This window comes from Thalassophryne amazonica, chromosome 12 (genome assembly GCF_902500255.1).
Source record: "Thalassophryne amazonica chromosome 12, fThaAma1.1, whole genome shotgun sequence".
In the NCBI taxonomy this organism is placed as follows: domain Eukaryota; kingdom Metazoa; phylum Chordata; class Actinopteri; order Batrachoidiformes; family Batrachoididae; genus Thalassophryne; species Thalassophryne amazonica.
Window position 1 is genome coordinate 56944808 of NC_047114.1, and position 13671 is coordinate 56958478.

The 13671-nt window shown below is 41.2% G+C and overlaps 1 protein-coding gene across 1 annotated transcript in view; it reads right to left on the reverse strand.

The window, feature by feature from the left end:
- Window positions 1–13671, reverse strand: part of tox (thymocyte selection-associated high mobility group box) — a 209478-nt gene that overhangs the window by 118174 nt on the left and 77633 nt on the right. The gene's annotated exons all lie outside the window — the stretch shown is intronic.

The following is a 13671-nucleotide window of genomic DNA, read 5'->3' on the forward strand; positions in this document are numbered from 1 at the left end:
TTTGAATGCATGTTTTTTCTTTTCATCATTAAGTCTTAATGCAAAAATAGTCCTATACATTACACCTATATTCTTATTTTGGGCATGATCCAAATATGCACTTGATCGATATCGGCCTTGATCGGTATCGGCAGATCAAAATTTCAGTGATCGGTGATCGGCCTAAAAAAATCCTGATCGGTGCACCTCTAGTAAAAGCTATCTTCATGGAAGACAACATGAAGAAGTTCCATTTATCATTCACAAGAGCTGTTTTCACTCCAACTCCCACAAGACAGACACTGCAGCCAATTTTCACCCCACTCACTGCTCACCACAAAAAGAAATGATCTCCATTATATTTACTTTTTGCTTAACATGTCACCTGGCATTAAAATAATTGCACAGCCAAATATTGGTGCGGCTGTCAATCATTCACGTGTGCGAAAATCAGCATGCAGCTAAAACAGACAAATGATCATCATCATCATACCAGCAACATTAAATAATTTTTTTTTTTCAATTTTTTTTTCAATTCACATTCGTTCACATAAAAGCCTTAGAAGATTGCCTTGCATCAGTGAGAAGTTGGATGTCTAGCAACTTCCTATTTTAAACTTTGATAAGACTGAAATAATGGTTCTTGGTCCAGTGAGACATCAGCAACAATTTGACCAGTTAACACTCAGCCTAGGCTTGTGTGTCATACATCACACTGACAAAGTGAGGAACCCTGGGGTATTTTTGATCCTTCGTTGTCTGCTTTCTTCCACCTGCGAAATATAGCGAAGATTCGTCCCTCCTGTCTATGGCTGATGCTGAGACCCTGATCCATGCGTTCATCTCTTCTAGATTGGACTACTGCAATGTTCTATTTCTGTTTACCACAGTCTAGCATTAGGGCTCTCCAATTGGTTCAAAATGCTGCAGCCAGACTTTGACACAAAGCAGAAAGTTCGGACCACATTACAACCATTTTGGCTTCTCTTCACTGACTCCTGTACCAGTGAGATCAGATTGTTAAGGTTCTGCTACTAACCTATAAAATTATTCATGGACTGGCACCTCCCTACCTAGCTAACCTAATTAAACCTTACGTACCGGCCTGGGCTTTATGTTCTCAGGGTGCAGGACTACTTTGTGTCCCTAGGGTGAATAAGAAGTCTGCGGGTCACAGAGCTTCTCTTATCATGCCCCTGTTCTTGTGGAATGAGCTCCCTGCGTCAATAAACAATCAGATTCTGTGGAGACTTTCAAGTCTAGACTTAAGACGCACTTATTTTCCCTTTCATATGGCTAGCATACTGGTACAGTTTTGTTTTACGCTTTTTAATCTTTTAATTCATGTTATTAGTAATTGGAGCGGGCCGCGGCCTCAACTTCACCTAAATTCTGGGTCTTTTAGTGAAGCTTAGGGATAGCAGCCGGCGATCACCTTAGTATTTCTTCTGTTTTTCTTGTTGATTAATTCTGGCAAATTATACAGTATTTTTGTCTTTCTGATGCCTGATTCTGTTTTTTCTCTGTTTAAGGTGCAGCTCCATCCAGAGATGGGAGTTGTGTTTGTGTTGGTGACCCTCCTGTCCTGTGCACCAACAGCAATTCTTGTATATTTGTCCATGAATTGTTCTGTGAATTATTTCTGTAATTTATGTTTGTAGCATGGCCCAAGCAGAGGGTCACCCCTTTGAGTCTGGTCTGCTTGAGGTTTCTTCCTCAGAGGGAGTTTTTCCTTACCGCTGTTGCTCTGGGGGTTGGTAAGGATAGACCTTATCTGTGTGAAGCTCCTTGAGGCAACTCTGTTGTGATTTGGTGCTATATAAAGGAAAATAAATTGACAATTGAATTGAATTAACACATTTACTGGACTGTCTATGATTGGGAATGAGGCCACACATGGAAATATGAATACATTTTTTTCAAAACCATAAAAGTAACTGAAAAAGTCACATAACTGCTGTTTTTAAGAAACTCACTTTTTCTGCTCTGCACTTTTACTAAACTCACATGGAGATCTGTGACTTACAAAATAATAAGGCTGACTGTGATTATGAAATTACAGTAGGGTTGGGGCTGATCCGATCCTGGATCTGTATTGGAACTCGATACTGTAATTCACAAATCGGAATTTCCCGATCCAACCTGCGGGATTTTCTGATACCGGAGAGAAACCACATCTGTGAAACCTCTCTCGTTCTGCCTGCTGTCTGCTCTGTTTACTGCTGAGCAGAAGGAGGGGAATAGGGAGGTTTCTGAGCTGAAGCCGAGCCGTTTCTTCCGCAAAATGCAGCAGAGAGTTTTAAGCCACCGGTAAGGCTAATTTTCCACCCCGCTCTCGGGTTCAAATGGTCTGTGCCGCTGAGCACAAATTTTCCGAAAAATGAACTGAAATGTTACTGAAAAATCAGTCGCTTCAACGTCCCGTGGCTGTGAAACGCTTTAACGGCGGCTCAGAGCAGCTGAGGAGGACAGCAGAACAGAGATTCACTTTCGCTCCGCTGAACGGAGCGAAACCTCACCAAAATCCTTCAATGTTTACTCAGTTACTTGCGTGAGCGCTGCTGATGATACATTTAGAAATTTAGAATTCATTTTACAGTTGAAAGGCTTTGTGTTTGCTCAGCAGGAAAACAGCAAGCGAGGGAGACAGAGTGAGTGAGGGAGAGAAAGAGTGCGAGAGAGGGAGGGAGAGAGGACTCTTTTTTTTTTTTGCTCCAACAACTGCTTTGACAATGCAAATGTGTGTTTCAATTGAAATTGAACTGAGAGAAACAGAGAGAGGGAGACAAAGGGAGAGGACTTTTATTTTTTACTGTAACACTTGCTTTGACAATGTTTCCCATGTCAATAAAGCTCCACTGAAATTGAGGAGAGACAGAGAGAGAGAGAGAGAGAGAGAGAGAGAGAGAGAGAGAGAGAGAGAGAGAGAGACTTTATTTTTACTCTTATGCCGCGTTCACACCGGACGCCACGCGACACCACAAATTCGCGTCCATCGCCTCCATCGCCTCCATCGCCAGGCAATGGTGGCGCATCGCCTGGTGTGTCTCTCTGCTTTCGCTGTGAAAATTCGCCCCAATGCGTCATTAAATAGGAGGAGCTTCTGTTCCGCTCGCCGTCTAGTCAACATGGGGGACTTTGATCACACGGAGCAAGTTGCTGTGCTCTATTTGTTGTTGAAAGCTGACAAACGTCACCAGCGGGGCCATCCCTGGGTTCACAACATCCTTATGAGACGTTCCCAATTCGGGTAGTTTCATCATTTGCTGCAGGAGCTGCGTCTGAATGATGGCCACTTTCAGCGGTACTTGCGCCTCCAGGACCCAGTTTGAGGACCTCCTGTCCTATATATATATGTCTCTGTTGTTTTTTGCATAAGTGAGTCAGTTCAGGACAGTGAACAGTTCACAATGAAATCTGGCCACATTTAAAAGGAATAATGTGAATAGGACAAAAAAAAAAAAAAAAAAAAAAACAGATCTTGCTTGAAAATAATGTTGATGTATGAAACCACAGAAAGTACAAAACTAGTACACCAAAATCTACTTGTTCTTATTTGACAACTAGGTAGAAAACATTTTGTGCACTCCTGTAGATAAATCAATTGAATAATTTTAGCTTCAACTTCAATATCATGGGTGCATCATTACTGGTCGAGTTGACAAATATACAAAGGCAACAATGTTTGAACAGGTGGGCCTCATGTACAGAGACACCCACACCCACACAGGTGGAGAGACAGGTGTAACTGCTCTCTACGTTCACCAGCTGTTAGGTATATGCAAATCAGGTGTAGTTTTACAGAATCAATAGAAAGCCAAAACAACACTTTTTATTAACTTACATAGACAGTGTGACGCCTTGTGAAATGAACAAGTACCTTTTTGAATGCTTTACATGGAACAGTTTCATATTCTACAGCCATAAAAAAGAAACTGAAATAGCAAACTGTGAGTTACAAATAAACTCTGAGTTATAGATAGGTAGAAAGGCAATGCCCCGCTGTCTTTGTGGGTTCTTGGCTCCTGTCTGATGTTGGGCCCTGCGATCTGTGTCCTATACTGCACGCTCGCAAGGCTGCCTCATACTTATATATAAAATGGTTGGATGCGCCCTCTTGTTGACTGGCTGCTCTGTGGTCCCTGATAGCAATGGATAGTGATCCTACCCTTGTGCATGCCTCTTCCCATTGGGGCAGGGGTGCTCTTTGCCCTGTAGTGCTTCCGCCGCTCCAGGTCCCCCTGCACATCCGTGGGGCCACGGCTGTATTTTTGGGGCTATGTTGCACAGAACTCCTCACAATCATTCATAACTCATGATGTCACATACATCATTACACCAATCATACTGTGTATTGGTTGAGCTAATAGGATTAATAAATGGAATAGTGTTGACAGTGATGAATGCTTGGTCTCCAAAGTAAAGGTCAAACAAGGTCTACGTCTATTGGATTCTATGACGTGTGACATATGTTACCCTGTAACGTGATAATTAAGGATGATACATGGTCCAAACTATTCCTTTTTAAAACAGTGTTAACTCAACTAGTAATTTGCATCAATTTTACCAAAATTGGAGCAACTTTAACTTTTGACCCCTGTACAAAATGAAACTGACCTTTGTCACCATTCTTGCTGTTTTTATCCCGTAACTCCATAGAATTCAGTCACAGATAGTCCAAACTATACCTTTTGGGAATCTTTATGATCAGGCAAACAGTGTGGAATATTTTTCAGTATGATTGGAGCATCTTTTTATTTTGACCTCTGTGTAATTCTTCAGTTCACCCCTACAGACCACCAATTGAAAAGTCAAGTGGTCAATCATTTTTTCAAAAGAGGATCGGTTGAGGAGTATTTCTGCCGAATTTGATGCTTTTATCACCATTTGCAGGATTCCCCTCTAAATATTCTCTTATCCACTGCACGAGAAGCACAGAGGTGGATTACTGATGTTTTAGGGATGTGGGAGCTACAAAGGCACAGGAAACTTTGTCAAAATTGATGGCAGGATGAATGTAGCATGTTATCAGAAAATACTGGAGGAAAATTTACACTCATCAGCCTGGAAGCTGCGCATGGGATGTACTTGGATGTTTCAACATGACAGCAGTCTAAAACGCAAGGCCAAGTCGACCTGTCATTGTCTACAGCAGAATAAAGTGAAGGTTCTGGAGTGGCCATTTCAATCTCCTGACCTCAATATCATTGAACCACTCTGGGGAGATTTCAAACATGCAGGTCATGCAAGACAGCCTCAGAATTTACAGGAAGTGCAGGCTTTTTTCCAAGAAGAATTGGCAGCTTTACCATCAGTGAAAATAAAGAGCCTCATCCACAACTACCACAAAAGACTCCAAGCTGTCACTGTTGTTAAAGGGGGCAATACAGGGTATTAAGAACTGGGGTATGTAAACTTTTGATCAGGGTCATTTGGGTACTTTCTGTTGTCACTAAGATTTAAAAAGACTACACACAGTTCTTTGACAATAAATTGCTTAACCTTTGTTTTGTTTGTTAATAAATTCTATTTGTATTTCCGCATCATCTTTGTTGTCTTCTGTGTTACTGGTTCAGACACTAGCTACGCTTACATGCCGTTAATATTCGGGATAAGGTCAATATTCCGGTTTCTGAATCATTAGGAATAACCCGTTTACATGCTTATAACCCGTTTAGCTGCTTTTCGACCACCTTGTAAATGTCGCTATCTCAGTACTTTCTACTGTCAATAAAAGACATTATATTCATGTATTTCACGATACTAATGAAGTACAGTGGTCCCTCGTTTATAGCGGGAGTTACGTTCTAAAAATAACCCGCAATAGGCAAAATCCATGAAGTAGTCAGCGTTAGTTTTTACAATTATTATAGGGGTGATTCTTAGACACGGGCACTTATTATGTCCTTTGATCATATTGTATGAAAAACAGAAAAAAGGGGAAATTTCACACTTTTATAGTTATCTTTACAATGAAAGCGTGTTAGGAAATTTGTTCTAGTAGTCTATGATGACTTCACCTTTTTTCAGCATCATTATATGCAAATATTGCCGTTTTGTGCTTGTCCCATACCCAGACTTTTGATCTTCAATGATAAAAATGAATGGTAAAGAAACGTTTTTTCTAATGTTTTAAAATATCTCTGAATAAAATATCAGTAAAATAATCAAAACATAATTGGGGTATTCAATGTCATACAACTGTTGTGATTTTTTTTTAAACAAAATGTAGTTATCCCACACTATTGCCGTAATTTCCACCACAACACTGTAATGTCCCTTAACAGTTTGTATGAAAGATTGTTTGGGTAGTTTCTATGGAGATAAACAGTGACATCAGAGCACATGTATATAGCGCCAAATCACAACAAACAGTTGCCCCAAGGTGCTTTATATTGTAAGGCAATGGTGTGGTGGAAATTACATTTACAAGGCCAATAGTGCCCGTAGTTAAAGAATCACCCATAGATGTTTTAAAGCTCTAAAACCCCTCACTACACACTTTATACACTTTTCTCAAACAGGCATTAACATTTTCTCACTTTTCTCTCCTGTGTAAACACTCTTTTTTCTTCTGGGCGAGAAGATTATAAACAGACACACGAACACAATGCGTGTGCTCGCCCTTCGCTCACTGCCTCCGGGTACGGATGCGGGACCGGCAAAGAATCCAAGTCATGGCCACGGAGCTCTGCGGCTGCGGTATGCCGAAACCCTGCGGCGCTGTGGATTTTTCCACAAGAAATCTATCCTTGCGGGCTGCCGGAGCGCTCCGCATCAAAACAGCGAGCATAGTCTCTGGACCTGTTGCCAGAGTTTGCGCAGCTCCGCACAGCAGAGAGGGGGGCGGTGTGAGTGGCCCGCTGCTGCGTTTACCGAGCCCGCAGACTCAGTAAGCGCATCGGAAGCAGTGAGAGCAATCGCTGTGATGCCGACTGGTGCCGCGACTGGCTCGCCTGATAAGGACGCAGAACACAATGCTTGTTTACCTCTGCTTCTGTGGTGTCCGGTGGGCACGCTGCATACAAGTAGTTGCCATATTCAAAAGACCAAGCTTCCTTGCGGATAGGACATGCGCAGAACACAAAATAATGTTCCTTTCTATGGGGATATCCCGATGCATGTTTATATGACCTGATATTCGAGTTAGAAAAGGAGTAACCCAGGGGTCATATCTGGGTTTTTAAAAACCGGAATATGAACATATTCAGGTTTTTGCGGGTGTTTACATGGCCGTGTGCAACTGGGTTATTGCTAATATTCCAGTTATGAAAGGGTTATTGGCTGCATGTAAACGTAGTCACTGTTTTTTTCCAGCATCTGTCAGTGTTCCTCTCACTGTCATTGTCTGTCTTATGGTTGTTTTGTGTTCTTCCCTTAATTTATGGAGGAAAATGGGAGCATGAAATTACCCCAGTGATTTAAAATTGTATATACTCCTATGGGTGTAAACCACCTGTAATTCAAACAATTAAGATATATACAGACAAGGGAAAAAAGATTTTAAAGTCTTACTGTTAACTTCTCTCTTTCTTAGGTGGTCTGCTCTTGGGCAGGTCCAGCATGCACAACCGCACACCATCTCTCTCGATCCATCGCCATCTCCTTTATGATGTGATAGCCACGCCCTTCTGTATGTTGTCCAGCATTGCCAACCTCTTCCTTCCTCCCCTCTCTTTCCATCTGCTCTCCCCTCCAGCACTGTTCTTAACATTCCTTCTGATCTCATGATGTGGCCAATCCATCACGCTTTCCTCTTCCAGAATGTAACTTTTAGACTTCTCTTTTCTCCAGCTCTCCTCAGTACATCTTCATTTCTCACGTGCTCTCTCCAGCTGATCTTTTCCATCCTCCTCCAAAACCACATCTCGCAACTGTTAACTGTTACTGTTAACTGTTAACTTATAAACTCTTAAATGGAGTAGCACTATCCTACCAGGTAGATATTGCAAAATCTTATGTATGACTCATAGGGCTAGGTGATTAACTCATCTCAAACCAGGAATACAATCAAATATTGTTAGTTTCAGTGATAAGCCTGGTACAATTCAGGGGAGGTGATGGTCTAGTGGTTAAAGCACTGGGCTTGAGACCAGAGGGTCCTCAGTTCAAATTCCAGCCTGACCGGAAAATGGGCAAGGTCCTTAATCCCCTAGTTGATCCCGGTGTGTAGTGAGTACCTTGTATTGCAGCACTCTCACATCGAGGCGAATGTGAGGCATTATTAGTGAAGCGCTTTGAGCGTCTGATGCAGATGGAAAAGCGCTCTCTCTCTCTCTCTCTCTCTCTCTCTCTCTCTCTCTCTCTCTCTCTCTCTCTCTATATATATATATATATATATATATATATATATATATATAAATGCAGTCCATTTACAGTTTTACTCGATACAGTTAAATCTAACAAATTATCATATATTTTGTGCGAGCACTCTGAGCAGTTTAAGGTGAAAATCAGGAATGTCCCGGGCTGACTGGAGCAAGCAGAATCAGGCCCAATCAAGGCATTTTTGATTGTTCGGTATAGAATAAATTTAACCTGTGTCACCAAATCAGTGTGTTCCCTCTGGCTTTGTTTCATATACATAGTGCTAGCGGTGAAACCAGCCACTCAAAGCTGCTGCTGCTAGACAACAGAGCTGCAGTGAATGTTTTAAAATCACATAAAATTGCTCCTTTACTTAATATGCAACATGCCTATTTTATTCACACAGACATCAACAATGCTCATTAGTCTCTTTGTTTCATAAGCCCAGTTAGCGCTTTCCACATAATTGAGTTTTTCCCCTCCTTGTTTTTTATCTCCTGCTCACAAAGACTGTACAAGTGCATAGTACCCCCCCCATCACTTCAGAGCTGTAGTTCTCACTATGTGTATCACCAGTGGTACATGAGCTCCCTCTGGTGGTATGCTGAGACAACCGAACCAACTCACTGTTTATGGAGTAATTAAGTCACCTGCTTTATTTCAAATAATGTTAAGGTTAACTCAGAAATTTTCATTGAATCAATACAGCCAAATGGCGCAGATGATTCATAATTAAGGATTTAACAGCTTTATGGCCTCGACACTTACACGAAACCGCTTCAGCTCTCTGCTGAAAGCGAAACAAATGAAGCAACGCTTCATAAGAGTCAGAGTCGGCTCTGCAAAAGAATCGAAATGAAGCAATGCCTCAGAAGAGTCTGACTCGGCTCTGTAAGTGAAATGAAATGAAGCAATGTTTCAGAAGAGTTGAACTCAGCTCTGCAATTGAAGCAAAATGAAACAATGCTTCATAAGAGTCAGACTCTGCTAATACATGCTTCAGACACCAAGCTGCAAAACAGTTTCTGCTATAATAGACAAACGTGACAGAGAGAAATTCTAAATTAACGAAAAGGTTTTAGTCATGCTCATGCTCCCAAGAACCATTTTACTGAAAAAGTCTGAAGGACCTAAAGGAAATGGTTAGATGGCGAGGAGCTTTTCCAAGTATGTGCGAGGCAAATAAAGAAAAATGTTATAAAAGGCGGGGGTTCTGGGAAAGTGGGGCCCTCCCAGAAGCTGAAAGGTTTTTGCCATGCTAATGCTCCCCTGAAGCATTTACTCAAAAAAAGCCTGAAGAACCTAAATGACATGGTGCGATGCTGACAAGCTTCGCTCATTTAATGTCAGCGACATATGCATATTAACAATAACAATGATAATAGTAATAATCGTCATGATCATTTTTATTATTATAAGAATTGATGTATTTTTAACAGCTAAAACATTCAATCAGTATTACTCTGAGTGTCCTTTTTACTGGAATGCTGCAATAAATGGAACTGATGAGCCATATAAGAAAAATCTCTTTGCTTATTTTTTTTTCAAACGAATAAATAAAACATTATGGAGCAATATGGATTGAAAGTGTTTTTTAAACTGTCATGTATATACATTCTATTGAGTTTAATGTGCTTGCAAAGTTTAATATCTAGGAAACTACAAGTATCAGATCGGGACTTGGTACTGGCAGATACTCAATTAAATATCTCAGAATGAGATTGGTGCAAAAAAATTCTGATTGCGACATCCCTACAGAAAATCTCTGAAAGTTTCAGAAAGATACTGTGATACACCGCAGCGCCTTTTCAGGCAGTCAAACAGATGGAGCAAAACCTGTCACCCTGGTGGAAGGAGAAGCTTGATTTATGGTCTCTGTCTACAGTCAGCTGATTTGTCACCAAACATCTATCACAATAGAAATAAAAAAATTATCTGTGACAGCAGATTAGACAGACACTATGTTCCTCCTGAAGGTGATGTGGTTTTATCACCGTGCACCTTATAAACTTGTCGTTCACTGTTTATTGCTGTCCAACAAAAAAATTCTGATTGTAGTCACAGCTTTTGCTATAATAAGCTACAAGACAGGCTAAATTATATTGCTTTAAGGCAGATTTTCTTTTTCTTTTGCCCAATTAAATGTTTACATTACTTTATTTTCTTAATAAAGTTCAAATAATAAACCCTCTGGTTTCTTCAGGCTTCAGTTTCAAAAACAAATATCATTTATAAACTAGAGCGATTAAACATTATTTTTCCTGTTCATGATGCATTTTGTGACAGATGCATCTAGTACTTTGTGTGATGCATAGTCTGGAAAATACAGTACTAGTTTTTCAACCAAGAAAAACTACTGACATGCTCTTCTTCTTTCATACACATTTTTTCTGACCTATCTTTCACCTTCTCACTGTTGCCCATTTTCCTTGATACACTGTATTTCTTTTTTTTCCTTTGTCCTTGTCTGATGTCCTCATATTCTCCCTTCCTTTTTCTGCCCCTTTTTGTGACCCTGACCCACTTAACTGGCTGCTTGTTATTCAAACCTTTGCTCCATGCACCACACAGGGGCACGTGAAGAGAAGCTGTAGAAATGAGAGATAGGAGAGCAGCGCAAAGAAAGTGGGAGGGTAAGGTGGTTTGAATACAATCCTGTTTAAATCTAACACAGTGAGACTGAGATGCACACAAACAGAGGAAGTGTTCATTTAGAGATTTTCAGAAATGGCACTACCCTCAATTTTTTTTTCTTTCTTTTTTTTTTCTTTTTTACTTGTTAGATCATTCTACAAATGTAAAAAAAAATGTATTTCAGTATTGTTATTAAAACTTCTCACAACAACAGAAAAAAAATATAAGACAGTCTTATGGAGGTCGACAGAAGACGACTTCATTGGAGCCTCGGAATATATTTTATGATAAAAACATAAATCTCCCACTGAAGGAAGATAAATTAATATTCTCTTAGGACTGCAAATGCAATTATTTCAAAAGTATTGTTGTATTTATTCTACTGGATTGAATTGATATATATTTTTCATTTCGAATCCAATGCTTCCCCCACAGTATTATAGGCCTGCGGGGCTACCAGGTCAAGGAGAACCCCCGCCGGGCAAAAAATTATTTCAATGCATCTGCAGTGCTTTTAAAATGGCTTTCCTGACACACAATCTGCTGTGGAGTAACCGTTTAACTGAAAGCAATTTGAAATGGTGTTAACTGTTATTATTATGCATTGATATTTCATTCTGTGATGCTGTGACAGCACCTGCGATGTTTTTTACTGAAAGACAATAAAAACGAGGCTAAAGCCCCCATGTCACATAGCAAGAATGTGCAGGAATCAGGCCGACACAGCAAATATGTTCATAATCTGGACAAAATCGGGAGGAAAAGAGGCATGGTCAGCCGTGTCAGACCGCATCCAGACTGCCTCGTGTACACCTGCAGGATGCAGCCCAAACATATTTCAGACAACAGTCAGATGACACAGACTGCTGTCAGACGGCACCAACATTGGAGCTGTCACTCACTCATTCGCCCACGCAATCAAATCTTCGCTCGTCCTCACATTCCCACTGCTAAACTGACCTCTCATCAGGAGGAGGGCGTGCTGGCAGGAGTGTGTGTGTCTGTCTGTAGAAGAGGTGATCCAAACAGCATGCATGTGTGGCCAGATGAAGTGTCCACTCAGCTGTGCATGTGTGACTGAACGAGCCACTACGCGTGCGGTGAGCGCACGTGTGCCTGTGTGCATGTGTCTGCATGCATAGAACAGGTGATCAAAGCAGTGTTCGAGTGCGTGGCCGAACTGTTTGCTCAGCTGCGTGTATGTGTGTTCATAAAGGCTGTGCCAGCTAGGCATGGGTCGGTATGAGATTTAGATGGTATGATAACTGTGGGCAAAAATACCGCGGTTTCACTGTATTATGTATAGCTTTAAAATGTGCTTTAACAACATTATGGCTATTTGCATATGAAGCACACGTGATTCAGGCACACTAATTGACGCAATGTCTAACACTACGAGCACTATACCACTGATAACTTTAGAAAAAATACCAAAATAATAGTCACTCTTTTAGACATGTAACATCTGCCCCGTGGGAAACATGACTTACTTGATTAGGGAGAAATGTGGCTGGAATAAGGTCCGGAACTCCGGATGTTCAATATTGGCCCAGCTTCACCAACACAGCGCTTGGAATAGATGTATTTGTCCTTCATTACATGTTTGTGGGAGAAATTTGGTTGACCACAAGCATGACTCGAGTCCACCGCTTGTACTTCTCAGCGGTTTCAAAGATGGGATAAAGTTTACTCCTTCCATATACAGTAGTGTTCAGAATAATAGCAGTGCTATGTGACTAAAAAGATTAATCCAGGTTTCGAGTATATTTCTTATTGTTACATGGGAAACAAGGTACCAGTAGATTCAGTAGATTCAACAAGACCAAGTATTCATGATATGCACACTCTTAAGGCTATGAAATTGGGCTATTTTCAATTATCTGGCTATTCCACTATGAGTAAAGTTTGTCCATGGTCTTCAAAAACTTTATAAACACAACTCTTTCACAAAGGTTTTCAGTAACATTGTGTGAATAAAAGACTTAGGAGGAGGCCATGCTCTTCAAAAACTTTAAAAACATAAACCATTGTCAAAGGTTTTATTTCATTCACACTGTGTGAATAACAGAACTTAGGAGGAGGCCATGCTCTTCAAAAACTTTAAAAACATAAACCATTGTCAAAGGTTTAATTTCAGTCACACTGTGTGAATAACAGAACTTAGGAGGAGGCCATGCTCTTCAAAAGCTTTAAAAACATAAACCATTGTCAAAGATTTTATTTCTGTTGTGTGGGCCGCCAGAAGAGGAGGTACTGCTGGCCCACCACCAGAGGCGCCCTGCCTGAAGTGCGGGCTTCAGGCACGAGAGGGCGCTGCCGCCACGGACACAGCCGGGTGACAGCTGTCACTCATTAATTCCTGACAGCTGTCACTCATTCTTCATCATCGCACTCCATAAAACCCAGACGTCATCTCCACCTCATCGCCGAGATATCGTACTTCTTTGGAGGTAATAGACTCAGCCGTTTGTGTTTTACAATATAATCTGTATATTGGTGTTTGCAGGAGTACCGGTCCCTCTGTCTGTGGAAGCTGAGTGAGTGCTGGACGGCACTCTTTTCCCCTGAGGAATCACTGCGGTACTCTGCAGAATATTGAGTGAGAGGTGGAGGTGGCATTCCCACCGTTGTTGTTACGGGGTGTACACACACCCACACTTGACTGTCTTTGTTCTTCGCCAGCAGTACCAGATCCGACAGTCGGGGACGGTGATCACCTGGGAATTCGGGACTTGCGGCTCCAGTATTCAC